We start from the raw sequence: 16,078 nt of genomic DNA on the forward strand, positions 1-16,078 counted from the left end.
TAGACCCGGGATGTATGTGCCCCATACTTTGCTAACACGCAGTTTCAATGTTCCTTCTTTATAGTCAAAAGGGAAGTGGGGTTGTATGTTAATGATTCCACGTGGTTGGGTAATTTTGAAGCATCGGAGGGGTTTGCTTAACTATGTATGCTCTTATTGATCCTCTGTGAGGTGGAGATGAGGTCAATGATCAGCCCCTGCTTGACGGTACACTCCCCTAAGCGGGAGGTAAAGCGGATCTCACCCCACACACACACACACATATCTCCACGGGCCCTATTACAGATTCACGATAAAAGCTACACGAAGATTTCATATAGTATTATTGGTATGTTTATATATGAAGTCTAGTTTTCCTTATACGTATAACCTGTCCACGGGACATCATGATTTTTATAATATAATCTACAGGTTTGATAAGTAGGTTCTTATCAAACTCTTCATCCAAGAAGAGTATGCTGTTCGTTCGGTACTTATTACCCCGACTAATGTCCATAATCAGTTTTAACCTATCCTGTTTTCATGTTATTGCACTGTTCGATGACATGGTATTTTTGTTGTTGTTAAATTTCGCAATTCTGCATAACGGGCATTAATATTATCATGTACCTTCTTTAAAGCCACATCTCCCGTTAACCAAACAGTGTGTAAATACTTAAAAATCAAACGCTGCATTTTTAATATTTAATTTTGAACCAGTGCCCCCATGTTCTGTCCCAGTTTATCCCTCAATTTTCTAGCTCTGATGTGCATCGTATGTTATTTTTACTTCCTCGCTTATCCAACTTGATGTCCCACCCTTTGGTTAATTTCTATAATTCACTTTTATCTCTATATTATATTAGAATGTCTTTTATGGATTTGTATTTTCTAGGTGTTTTTAGTTTTTAGTTAGCAGGTTGTTCTTATATATGTCCTCTTTGTTTCTAATTGTAAAACTGAACCAATATATATATATATATATATATATATATATATATATATATATATATATATATATATATATATATATATATATATATATATATATATATATATATATATATATATATATAAAGGGTACATGGGAAAGCCTGTCAGCAGCTTCTCGAAGGTCGGTGGTTCTTCCCTGGGTTTTTCATAGTTCTTCCTCCACCAGTTATACGGACGCCATATATAGACTATCTTGTGCTGAAAAACTGCGTTAAACCCCAAACAAACAAAAACAAAAATCAATTTATGGTCTGAAATTTTAAAGTTGGCTATTTTTGCGTTTTTATACAGTTTATTTTCATAATTAGTCACATAGAACTTGTCTAGTCTACTGGAAAGTTTGTTCTTTTGCTCGTATGTAAACTCTATTCTTAGCATATTTAATTTTTTATATATGTCGACTACATTTTTTTTTTTGTTAGAAAGTGTTCCACATCATGTTTAGCATCTTTATCATGGGGTGTTAGCTCCATTGTTCTATCTACGTTATCTTCCACCCAGTTAAATCCACCGACTATCATTAAATTTTCCACTGAATAGTTGTTTAAGTACTTATTCAGATTTTTTATTTTTTTAAAAACCTTATCTCTATTAGATGGGATGTAAATATTTATAAAATTATGTTTTTCAACTATTATATGAATCATTCTCTCCTTAAATAAATCCCCTTCTTCATTCCTCTCCCAAACTATACCTCTCCTATTTCTAATTATGAATGCAAATCCCCTTTATATGATCTTTAACATAGTTATCACAATTGCGTTAAGTTTCATTTTTATCCTATCGTGTATTTCTCCTGTTAATTTATTGTGTGATTCCTGTATGAAGATTATATCATAATTAGATTCTTCTATAATTCTGTCTGCTTTCTCTGTTTCAATCCCAATTGCGTTTACAGAGGCTACACGGAAGTTTAATTATTCCTTTTCTCCTCTCATGTCAGAACGAAGAAAAAGACAATGAAATAAATCAGACCCGCAACACATTACTAACCTTTCAAGTGAAACCTTTGGTGAACATGACCAGAAAGGGGCCAGTGCAAGGTTAACGCATGTCTTGAAAGGGGATCATCTACACTTTGTTGTTATTATTTTCTTGCTTATGGTGTTTTAATTTATTTTGGACTAAGTATTTTGTAGGTTAAGTAATATGCTTAAATTTAAGTTTGGGGGCACTTGTCTCCTTCTGGAAATGTTCTCCAGAGGTTTCGTTTGAAAGGTTATTAACGTGTTGCGGGTTTGATTCATTTCATTGTATTTTTCTTCGTCCTGTTCCAAACGTGTGTCCATCTCATTTTCAAGGTCAGTCTCTAGTTTTGCGACCGAAAACATTTTTGATGTTAGTTCGCATTCTGTTTGTCTTGCAACAGAGAACAGTTTTGATGTTAGTTCGCATCCTGTCTAGTCTTGCAACAGAGCACAACTTTGATGTCAGTTCTCATCCTGTCTAGTCTTGCAACACAGTTCTGATGCTAGTTCGCATTCTGTCTAGTCTTGTAACAGAGAACAGTTTCGATGTTAGTTCGCATCCTGTCTAGTCTTGCAACGGAGAACAATGTTGATGTTAGTTCGCATTCTGTCTAGTCTTGGAACAGAGAACAGTTTTGATGTTAGCATTCTGTCTTGTCTTGTAACAGAGAACAGTTCTAATATTCGCATCCTGTCTAGACTCCTCCTTTTCTTCGCTAGTATATTGTCTTTTACATTTTCGTACACATTTTATCACCCCTTTTTGGTGCGTCAAAAATATATAAGGAAAATTGTAACGAATAATGTTCCCATTTAAATATAATTTTCAAATTTGTTTAATGTACACATGCAGATATATTCATGTCCGAAATAATAGCATGAGGACTGCCTATTTATACAACTTAAGAAAAACCTTGAAACACATATATATACAACACTGTGGCATTATTTGATTTTGCACTTTGTTAAAATGTATTCTTGGTGTGCGAATAATTTTGAGTAGAAGCTTAAATTATTTTCCTAAGTGTCTGCACTGTGCACATTTTAATAAGAAAATTGTTCTGTGCATATAAATGAGAGAATGTACATCATTGTGTTAATGAATGTCTTTAGAGAGGTTTCCTATCTTTTGTTCAAATTTCTTGATATAAGACTAAATTAGCCTTTTACAAATATAAAAGGTGCGCTTACATCAAGAATAGCAACTGAGTTTAATATTTCAAACTAGAAATGTTCTTACATTCTAATAGTGTTTCAAAATATACAGGCAGATAATATACTCATTACAATACCATGGTTATAGAGCTTTCTTGCCGAAAGCCATGAAATATAAATTTTGTTCATTTAGGACACAATGACGTCGATTACGTTCCGATAGACCTTTACATTGCTCAGTGCATGGGTCATTAAATATGTCAGTATTAAATTTATTTCATGAGTAAATTCAAACAGTACAATGAAAAACTTACATTAATTAACCTTTGATCTCATGTGAAGTACAAAACGTTTTGTTTGTATTATCTCTTCCGATATTAAGGAATCCTTCAGACTCAATTCGTGGTTATTGAGAACCACATCAAGACCTTAAGAAAGTTTTTTATATATCTCGGCAACAGAATACTTGTTATAAATTTCTCCAGTGTTAAAAATAAATGAGAAAGTCCACAATTACCATCATGCACTGATAAGACATGTTTTCAGAAACGTTTGTTTTAAGACAACATCTACTCCCGTTCAAATTAATCTTCTTTTGAGTCCCTGACTTATCCAAATGATTTTGTTCAAGAAATAGTGTGCTTCTCCAGAACGCATTATATTGCATAACCTCTGTAAACGAGGATCTCCTGATGATATGTCGATGGGTGCATTCTATCAATACCATTAGACTAATATGTGTCCCTGCAAAGTGCATGTACCCCTTTACAAGGTCACCAGCTCATTTAATCGCACCTTAAAAACTATTACAGAAACGTGTCGCAGATAAGTTGGTAAACTCCTATGCATGGTCCAAAGCGTACCCTGGTTCATACTCACTCTGCAAGATAAAAACTCGTCCATCGTTGACATTTCGGTACACAATGGAAAGGCAGCCGATCGTAACACTTACTTTTATATTTTGCCTTGCATTAGCGAAGGGATTTGTCGGGTCACTCCGACCGAACCCTTTAAATATTCAACTCCGGTTGACAATGATGGGAACTATTTTCTCTTCTGGAACTTCAATGACACCCACATTACGTTTGACGTCCACGTGAAAACCCACGGTTATGTTGGATTTCGTTTGTCTCACAGTGGCAGTATGTACCAAGCTGATGTGGTGGGGTGGGTAAAATATGGATCTACTTATTTTAAGGTAATATTGACATCGGCTTTAATTTTATCACATTCTTATCCTTTACAGGATAAATACTTTCGGAACAGAGCATTTTTCAATGTTGCACCTTGTCATATTAATAAACGCTAAAATGAAAGAACTAGAACGATTTTCAATTAAAAGCAAAGTAAAATAATTTCCTCAAACAATTTAGGAAGAGTTTTATTGTAATAGTGGAAATGATCACAACATCGCGTCTTGTGTCGTCCTATGTAGCAAAAGATAACGTACTTTACGATTTGTTTCACGGAAAAGAAAGAAACATGTCGGACCTTTTTGAAGTGAATCAGATTTGAATTAAAAAATCCTATATAAAATCTTACGAAATAAGTTAGGGACCTTTCCTGGGATGTAAGATCGGTGTTCGTTTCCCACTTGAATAAATGCTACCCAGCATTGCGTGCAATTTCATTATAATCAGACGATTCATGAGCTATTTTCGGATCCTTGGTTACAGTAAAGAAGGGAAATGTAACCACTGATAATTATTAAAAATATCACCTCGAGAACCTTGATTACAATATAGCCGTAGACATTTATCGCTACTACTAATTGACAAAAGCATGACGTCAACATCGTTGGATGCAGTAAAGCAAAAGGGACTTCTGTCTACTAAATAAATGACGTCCATGTTATTGGCCATTAATCGGGAGCCATTTGAGCCTCAGTTTAGTTTGAGTAGCACATTTTACCGTCTTTTCCTTTTCATATCCGTCCTGTTGAAATCTGTAGCAAATGACCATGTGATGAATTCAATCGTCGTGGTATTTCATTAGCATAATTACATTAGAAATAAATAAAACGAACGAATCTAATTTAAGAATTTTGATATCGACCATACAAAAGCGTATGAGTGATGTAAACTAATTAAGTTTACACATATATAAAGGAAACAGCTAGCCGGATCTTACTCAGTGCTATCAAATTATTCGCTTGTTCATCAAGACTTAACCGTACACATTTCCTTACTCAGCAGCAGAGTATCCAGAACCTGTTCAGCTACTCGTGTTTTAAAATGTTTGTTTAGGTAACACATGTATAAAGAAGACCAAAATAAGTTGTGTTGGAATATAGTATTCAAGTAATTACTCATTCTAAAAAGACACACACACAGACACACACACACAGAGATATGTGTGTGTGTGTGTGTGTGTGCGCGTGTGTGTGTGTGTGTACGTGTGCGTGTGTGTGTGTGTGTGCGTGTGCGTGTGTGTGTGTGTGTGTGTACATCAATCAAAATGATTACGATCGTCTTAAAAATCCAAATTTTTCTCATAACAAATCAGCGAAATGATTGACTAGATTCTGTTCTATCTAAACCTTTATTAATTTGCAACTGTACAAATGGAGAAATTAATTAGTAAAGATCGATCTCTGATAAGCCATTTGTTTGCTTTTTTGTCCTAGGGACCGCCCCAGTGGCCTAGTGGTTAGAGCATCCGCCGTAGAAGAGGTAGGTCGCGCGTTCGAAATCATGCCGATTCATACAAAAGACTTTCAAAAATGATATTAACAGCTGCCTCAGCATTAGTAGGTTACTGTTAGGACTGGTCAGCCTGGTGTCAGGATAATGTGATTGGGTGGGGCGTCATGCTACATATCTTCAGCATAATGCCCAAGTGATAGACATCACTATAAACTGTCACTCTGCATACATCGTAGCGATATCACTGAAACATTGTTAAAGCTACGTTCAAAATTCTAATCACACACACGCTGTTTGTAATCAGCTGCTAGGTTTGTTAACCCCAGGAACGTACCTAGTGCCTGGTCCTGAGATGCGTTGGAATCCGAGGGTAATTGATAGGTCACTGGGTGGACACGTGATGTGTGTGATAGTAAGCATTCAACATTCAAGTTACACTTTCATGTTCGAACATTCGTCGTCTAGAGTAATGGACATTTATTTGTCTATATTTTTTATTTTTTATCCATATATCGTTGTTTATACCTCTTTCTTGTTTGTCCATATTTCGTTTCTTATTTATCCCAATATATTTTTATATCTGATGGCAAGACGGATGATACAGAAGTGCGGGAGATTCATTACATATGTATAGCCTGTGTGATGTGGTACTTTGAAAATTAAATAGAAGGTAAAAGGTTAAAAGGATATCCTGAGTTTATTATGTCAGTCAGTCAATCAATAAATGAATCTAATTGTATGGCCATCTCTTATATATATATATATATATATATATATATATATATATATATATATATATATATATATATATATATATATATATATATATATATATATATATATATATATATATATATATATATATATATATATATATATATATATATATATATATATATATATATATATGTATATATACGTATATAGATATATACATGTACATGTATATATATATATATATATATATATATATATATATATATATATATATATATATATATATATATATATATATATATATATATATATACATATACATATATATATATATATATATATATATATATATATATATATATATATATATATATATATATATATATGTATATATCTATATACGTATATATACATATATATATATATAATGTATATATCTATATACGTATATATACATATATATATGTATATATCTATATACGTATATATACATATATATATATATATATATATATATATATATATATATATATATATATATGTATATATATATACGTATATATATATATAGACATATATACATATATATACATAGATATATATATATATATATATATATATATATATATATATATATATATATATATATATATATATATATATATATATATATATATATATATATATATATATATATATATATATATATATATACATGTACATAGATATATACATATATATAGACATATACACATATATATACATAGATATATACATATATATATAGACATATACACATATATGTACATAGATATATATATATATATATATATATATATATATATATATATATAGAGAGAGAGAGAGAGAGAGAGAGAGAGAGAGACACATATATATACATAGATATATACATATATATAGAGACATATACACATATATATACATAGATATATACATATATATAGAGACATATACACATATATATGCATAGATATATACATATATATAGAGACATATACACATATATATACATAGATATATACATATATATAGAGACATGTACACATATATATACATAGATATATACATATATATAGAGACATATACACATAGATATATACATATATATATAGAGACATATACACATATATGTACATAGATATATAGAGACATATACACATATATATACATAGATATATACATATATATATAGAGACATATACACATATATATATACATAGATATATACATATATATAGAGACATATACACATATATATACATAGATATATACATATATATAGAGACATATACACATATATATACATAGATATATACATATATATAGAGACATATACACATATATATACATAGATATATACATATATATATAGACATATACACATATATATACATAGATATATACATATATATATAGACATATACACATATATATACATAGATATATACATATATATATAGACATATATATATATATATATATATATATATATATATATATATATATATATATATATATATATATATATATATATATATATATATATATATATATATATATATTTATGTGATGTGTTCTTGCACATGTACAAGACGGGTTGTCAGAAAGAAAGTGAATGAAAACACATGATTAAGTATTATTAACTTTGATGACATTGTAAAATTAGCTGTGCATGCACCAGCCTAGTCTTTCAGGCATCGATATAGTCGAGAGGAAGATAAGAGAGTGAATAGACAGAATTACCTAGGTCAGTCGTGTAAATGTAACAAAGTCAAAGTATATGCGTACATAATGAAAACAAAGACAAGCGTTGTGTTTGATGCTGGCAACTTTCGTGAATTTGTATTGAAGATAAATGATATAAGTGAATCAAAAATTTGCCATGTATTTATAGCATAACCTAACTATTTAGACAAAGTATATAGAGTAAACGTGCTAAGAAATTGAACAATGAAACCTAGCGTATAATACAGAAATGTTTTGAGGCTGCAACCGCCATAAACAGAAATACAGCAAATGGAGCTTGCTGCATTTCTGGCAGCCACAAAAAGATGGGTGAGGAAAATAACAAAAGTGTCCAGCATCAAAGAAAAGAAAATATCAATGTTGACCACAAATAAACCTATGAATTCTGTAGTGCCAGGACAGTAGAGTACCCTCATACACCCCGGTAATTAGTATATATCCAGCATGTATGGAGGATTGGGAAGAAACTTTTCAACCTATGCACGTACTTCCAGAATGCGCTGTTGGTCTTCTGGAGCTGTTAGAGTACCCTCATACGCTCCTGGCGGTCGAAAAGGCAGGTAGACACAGATTAGTCCGGGTGGAGTGGATGATATTCCAGCAAAGCATGGTCGATCCCCAGGGGTCTAGGTCTGTGCAACCCACGAGACCTGAAAAGTAGAACACACGGCAGAATGGCGATCTTAGAAAATGTGATTGAAGTATTACAACGCTGAGACCCTTTTGCCTAACCTTATGTATTTCTTAAATGCATCTGATCTCCATCGGCCTAATTCCCTTATTTGGTTGTCACTGAAACCTTGTCTGGCCGCCTCAGTGGCGGCCCCAATTTTGAAACTATGGGACTTGAAATTGTTAGAGTTAAAGCCACAAAAGCAAAGCGCTGTTCGAAGTTCTGTACTAAATTCTACTCTGGAAACTGGTTGCCCAGTTTGGTTCATAAAAAGCGGCTCTGGAGTATTACCCCTGAGGGTTAGGTATGCTTGTAAAAGAGTTATCTGACATGTCGCAGGATTTTGTTGGGCAGCAACATGCAATATATATGGTTGTCCCGGGCCGTGTTTGAAGTGTCGAAAAGTAATTGTAAGACGCTTGTGGGAAAAAGTGACTTGAGATAATTGTATCAAGTTATCATTCTGATGTGCAGTTGTTTGTACTGTAATCTCTCCTATCCTAAGAAAGGTATGGAAAGCCAATGTAAACATGGCCGAAAACATGGTACGCCTGAAAAGGTCTGAGATGGTATGAATCATAGAAACTCTAAGCTTATCCAGCGCAATTTTGTCAATTGGCAAACGAACATCATGAGATTTACTTTTGTGAATGGTTTGAATGAGTTTTTGAATAAGGAAAGACGAAGAAGGGTCTGCGAAGCCGTTAAGTTTGTGCACATATCCCACTGCAGAAACAAAAGTGGATATCGAAGATGCTGCATATTTCTTATTGATTAAGTGCGCTATGGAAAGGGACAAATTGGTTATTGAAACTGGGAGAGAGAACTTGGTCAAAGCGTCTGATGTGAACTCTTTATATAGCGTCCAAGCACGCTTATATGTGGTTTGTGTAGCTGGGTGTAGAATATTTTTAAGCAAATGGTCAAGAGTACTCTCTAGCTGGGCAAGGTTGGAAGAAGCGGAATTCGATGAGGGTGTGCGTCCGCATATGGAGCCATGGCGTGGAAACTCGAAACATGCTGGCGAGAAAGAGCATCGGCGAGTCTGTTACGTATACCCGGTATGTGTTTTGCCCTGAACAAGATATTTAATTTAAGGCAAGATAGTACAAATTTACGAATGAAATGCATGATTTTTGTGTCCTTAGAGAATTGCTTGTTTATGATTTCAACTAAAGCTTGATTGTCAGTGTGGAAATATATACATTTATTTGATAAGTGTTCTGCCCAGACCTCAACTGCCAAAACGATGGGGTACAATTTTAGAAGCGTTATATTTTGATATGCCCATGTCTTATCCCAAAAGCCACAGAAATAGTGTGTGCCTAGGATCGCACCGTATCCGACTGAGGCAGAAACATTTGTGTACAAGTCCAATGTGTCGGAAGTCAGCCAAATGTCAGGTAAGAATAAAGATCTACCATTAAAACCGGTTAAAAAGTTTTACCAGACCCTTAAATCTTCTTTTACTTCTTTTGTTAGTCTAATGTGGTGATGCGATTTAGAGATGCCAATAGTCAGGTTAATCAGTCGCCTAAGAAAGGCTCGTCCCGGCAAAACTACTGCGCAAGCAAAGTTAAGAGTACCTATGATGGATTGCAACTCCTTAAGAGTAATTTTATTTCGAGCCAGATATAAATGTATAAGTTCATTACATTTTTCTAGTTTGTCCATGGGAAGGCGAACCTCCATTCTCACGGAATCCAATTCGTATCCGAGGTACGTCCTGGTTGTTGACGGTGCAAATGTTTTATCCGCAGCCATAGGAACGCCGATGTCGGCACATACAGTCAGGAAGCGATCTAGCTTAAGCTGGCATTGGACACGAGTTGCATCTAGTATCAAATAATCGTCCAAAATATGTGTCATGTTTGTTATAGATAACTTTGTGTTCGCTATCCATTGAACAGAACTGCTAAAGGTCTCAAATATCTGGCAACTGGAACTACAACCCATTGGTAAGCATTTGTCAAAATAGTACATATTCCGCCACACAAAACCAAAACAATGATACTGCATTGGACGAATAGGAAGAATGCAGAAAGCATTTAATATGTATGTTTTTGCCATAAAACACCCCCTACCCAGCTGTTTTATAAATGTGATGGCATTATCAATGTCTTCGTAATGTTCTGCTGATTGTTGAGTTGGAATCCCATCGTATACCAAACCTCCCGGTGGAAAGGAAAGGTGATGTATTAGTCTGAAAGACCCAGGAATTTTCTTTGAGACTAGGCCCAGGGCAGAAATGTGTAAATTGGGAAATGGTTTTGTACGAAAAGGCCCTGCAAAGCGACCCGCTACCAATTCTTTCTGTATCTTTTCTTCAGTAATTTGGGCATTAGTTTGAGCTGATTTCAGATTATTACATACGTGTGTTTGCAATGTCCCCTTGAAACCCACATCAAAACCCATTTGGAAAACTAAAAGCGGGTATTCTTTTGTGGTAGAATCGAAATCATGGAGCCAATATTGCAAGTGGTCAATTCTGACCGGGGTAGGCAAAGGATCAGCACTAGTTGCCGACAGGATTCTTGTTATTCTGGTTAGTGGTTCGAGGTTGTTCGGATCGTTGAAAACGAAAAAGCTGGTTGTTAGGTCGCTGCGGCTGCTGGCTGTATTGTGGAAGTACCTTAAAGGGCTGAGAAATTGGTTTGGGACAGCGATTGAATGGGTGTGTCCCTAAACAACTGAAGCACTTGTGCTGAAAATTGCATGAAAATCCCGATGAACAGCGACCGCTTTTGTGGTAATTAAAACAAACTCTCTTCGGATACTTTATGTTTGTAATTTGTGAGAGATTGTTTTTTGCGTTGTTGTTATGACCCGACTCTAGAACAGACTTCATGTAGAGTTCTAGATGCGTGGTACCCCATTTAGCTCCCCCCTTTGCAACCAATTGTCTAAAGTTTTCATCATAGTACCTCCAATCAGCGTGTCTCTCCTCAAGTTTAAGGACAGTTTCTATGTGGTGGGGAAGAGAGGTACTAACTAGGGGATATTTTTCACATAGGACACTGGTGAACCTGCTCCAAGCAAGAATCCACTGTCCTATTGTGAGTTGTACGTTCCTAATTTTTGGAACAATGCTAAGTTCAGGACCAGAATTGTGCGTATCTAACTGAAATTTGAAACCCACATCTTGCGCGTTACTCAGGAGGGTAGAAAAATCAATGTATCAGCCCGCCCATATGTTTGCCTTAACTTTATCAGGGATTATTAGAGTGGATGATATGATCGACGAACTTACAAACTGTGACTGTGAAAGTCCCCGGAGGCAGAAACAATTTGGACAACGTTACCTGTATCCACAGCTGTACCTGTTAGTGAAGCCGTGGTTTCCACAATGGAGCGGGAAACCATGGACGCTGCTGATGTGTTGTCTTTTGCAGCGGAGGGTTGAAGTTGAAACTCAGTTTGTGGGATATTTTCCGTGAACGGCCTGAGCATAGCTACCAGCTGATCAAATTTGTTATGGATCTCATGTGTCACTTGGGTGGTGAGCCTGCCGGAGACCTCTTGGGTTATAACATTAAGAAGATGGTGATCCATCAAAGCGCCTCCAGGGATGGCGTCCGTTGGTGTTGATAATGGTGCCTTCTTTCTGGGCCTCTTCACTGCCTCTTGGATTTTGGACCTTGATGGTCTGGCTCTCTTCACTGTCATTTGCGACGCCACCGCAGCATCCTGTCTAGGGGGCATTCTGTAAGGAATACCACAACAAGTTAACAATTACCTATATTTCAGTGGTATTGCTACGAAGCATTCGTTGAAAATGCATAACCCTTATTGTAATATTATAGTGAGAATGAGACACGAACTTGGTAGTAATACGAGAGAAAATAAAAAAACGAACAAAATTTGAACATTATGAAAATGAATGGTCATTGTTTTGAGGTGCGGACCGCAACATAAAACCAGTAGCAACAGAACTATTACGGGTCAGTGGACCTAAACGAACACAGCCCATTAACCTGGAGCAAAGTGGTGGAAGCAGAAAGCATAAATGACTAATCATGTGTCAAGTAGTAGGGATGCGGGACCAAAATACTTCAAGCATGAAAATCGTAGCAACGTAAAACGTAAGGAACCAACTAGCAATCCAACATGCCAGTGATACTGAATCCACTGTTAATAATAAAATCCAGTGGTGCGGAACCAACTGGTAAACACATATGCCAGTGATACGGAATCAACTGGTAACAATAAAATCCAGCGGTACGGAACCAACTGGTAAATACACAGGCCAGTGATACGGAATCAACTGGTAATAATAAAATCCAGCGGTACGTAACCAACTGGTAAACAAACAGCCAGTGATACGGAATCAACTGGTAATCAAAAAATCAAGTGGTACGGAACCAACTGGTAAACAAACAGCCAGTGATACGGAATCAACTGGTAATCATAAATTGCAGTGGTACGGAACCAAATGGGAAACAGAGGGCTAACATACAATCAAGTGGTACGGAACAAGCTGGCTAAGAACACAATGAAGTAACACAGAACCAGCTGGAGAACACAAGCTAATGGTACGGAACCAATCGAAAGAAAACAAACAAGAGTCGTATGCAAATCATGCTCTTGAGCATTCTAACAGTGAGCCAAGGACAATAGACTGATCAAGAACTCTTAGGCAGATATGTTGATGAAATTAATTTATGCAAGAGACAAAGGGAAGTATATCTACACATAGCTTTATGGTTCTCTGGTTTAATTTTGCGTACGACAGAAAGATTGAGCCTGATAATTGTGTCGAATATTCTGCTCCCAACCCCTGTGCATATAAAAATCTCGAATAGCGCAGACTATTAAATGACGCTGCAATCTTTTACAGATGGAATCACCCAGTATGAGAGTGACGTAATGTGTAACCAAAGAAAGGTTAGCAGAATTTGTGCAATGGAAACAATTTAGAATAAGTAAATACTTAACTTTCAGAACGTTTCGTCGTGGACCAAATTCCAGGAAAAGAGGAAATTCTGACGACGTGAACCGATAACAACGTTGAAAAATTTCTGCCAAAAAAAAGAGAACACGTCCGCACCCCAGAAGGAAATTGGCACAACTGACGCCAAAGTCCCTAGCAGAGAGAATCCCTCCGCGCACAGCCGGTGCGAAAGCATTGAGTTTGGCTGGGTGGAACACGTGATTTAAAATTTAAATATATTGGCTCTTGCCAGCTCATTACACGACCAATCTGGCGGGAAATTCCCAATCACACCTTCCATAAATGTCCTTATGCGAGCGTAAATTGATATTGAAAAATTCATCTGGGCTTTTGTAAATCATCAGCCATTGACCAGATGTACGTTTCTTATAGTATAAATTAGGAGCTAGTAAGAAACATTTGCCATTCTCAGAGCAAGTATTTAAGCTTGCTATACCAGGGGTGTTTGAAAAATATAAAATATTTTCTTGCACGGTATTTGATTCTTTGAACCTGTTCAAATCGATGCACAAAACTAATGTTGTATAAAATGATCTAAAGATGCACGTCTAGCACGCCTGACACCTCCAAATGCTTATCACGTAAAAGGTAAATGGCAATAACTTTAAAATACCGGAGATGGAGAACAATTATGTTAGTCAGCTCTTATCATTTTGTAAAGTACGGGCGCCCTTTGGGTAATAACTGACTCTTATGAAAGCCGGCATTGATAAAGTCTGAGGGTGAAATTCTCTGCTAATTCCTTCTAGTTTTGTAAGTTTCTTCGTTGTTTCAAAGATAGTCGCGAATCTATGGATATTGAGTCACGGTGTTTGAAGACAGCTGTCTCCGATAAGTGGGAGTGAAATGCTGATGTGAAAGGCGGCATTTACTGAATATGCTTGTTAAACAGTAGAAGATATTTCGTACATCACGGACATTAATTCTTCAGGTTTTTAAAAAAATATATTGAGAAATCACGAGGGCGAGAAAGGTTGTGCAATATTGGTCCCTCATTGGTTGATGGCTGATGAAATCGTATTATTTTTCGATGCAAAAGGCCCAGTACTTGTTCTTGACTCTACTATCCTTTTACTCCATTGCAACGTTCCAGCTCATAAATGTGCCATCATGACTGACGTCCTCAATAAACACAGCGTCTTTTAGCTCCAGACGATTTTTGGCTGAATTCTGTTATTTAGATTTTCGCGGACTGGCATAAGATTTCAAAAGTGTCAAGCGGTTAAAATGACGTTGTCCAGTGTATTCAAAGTGCATTAAAAAGTTAATACAAACTGGCATTTAAAAAGTCGATAGTCAGACTGAGAAAGTGTGTTCGGTGCACATACAGTACTTTGAGGATCTGCACTGACACATTGTTCAATAATAAGTACATGACCAGGAATCCACAATGCAAATTGCATGTGTTGCCTTTGACCTGATTAGTTGGGTTTGCTAAACTGTCTAGGTTTCACCGATCGCTTCAAGATAGCGTTGACGGATCCCATTATATATACTTGTATGTATAACGTATATTTTTACTTTAAACAATGTGGTCAGTTCTCTATGCCTTGATTTCTGTCAGAGGAATACAGAGTGACTGTATGGTCCTCAAGTGAGTGCGTATGATATTTTCAAAACTAAGATCCATCCTGTTAAAGGCGATGTGGATTGATGCGTGCATGCAAAAAGTGATTGGTGCTGTAAATTGGGTACCCAGTTTCGGTTTTTGTTTCTCAGTTGGGAACGAGTTCTAATGATCCGACTCGTAACATTACACACAAGTGATTTTCAGTTTGACGTCTAAAACGTACATAATTTGTTTAAGATGGATGGTATTTTCCAATTTTGTCTGCAACTTTTAAACATGTGCTGCTTGATGCTAAAGTTTGAAACTTATTGATGAATATACTATTTCAACAGGACTATCACACAACAGGTCATGTACCGCCAATAGTTGACAAACACCAAGACTGGATTATACTTCACGGAGAAGAGAATGACTTTGGAACAGTGATAAAATTTGTCAGAAAACTGGACACCTGTGACAAAGCAGAAGACAAGAAAATTGAGGTTGAGTATCGGTTTTCAATGTTGAATATTGTATTCTGTAATTGAAATGTTGCGAATCATCCTTTTCATAGTTGTTAATTTAAAATATATATGGAGGTTACCTGTATTTAAATGCATGTCTTTCGAGAGATAATACAGTTATATGTACTCATTTGTAATTTTGTGTCTATAAATGTTT

At 35.4% G+C, this 16,078-nt stretch overlaps 1 pseudogene; it reads left to right on the forward strand.

Annotated features, from left to right (window-relative positions):
- Positions 1-3,942: 3,942 nt before the first annotated feature.
- The window catches only part of LOC149778504 (DBH-like monooxygenase protein 1), a 65,821-nt pseudogene continuing 53,685 nt past the window's right edge, over positions 3,943-16,078 (forward strand).

Source organism: Sinohyriopsis cumingii, chromosome 17 (genome assembly GCF_028554795.1).
Source record: "Sinohyriopsis cumingii isolate HCF-2022 chromosome 17, ASM2855479v2, whole genome shotgun sequence".
Taxonomy (NCBI): domain Eukaryota; kingdom Metazoa; phylum Mollusca; class Bivalvia; order Unionida; family Unionidae; genus Sinohyriopsis; species Sinohyriopsis cumingii.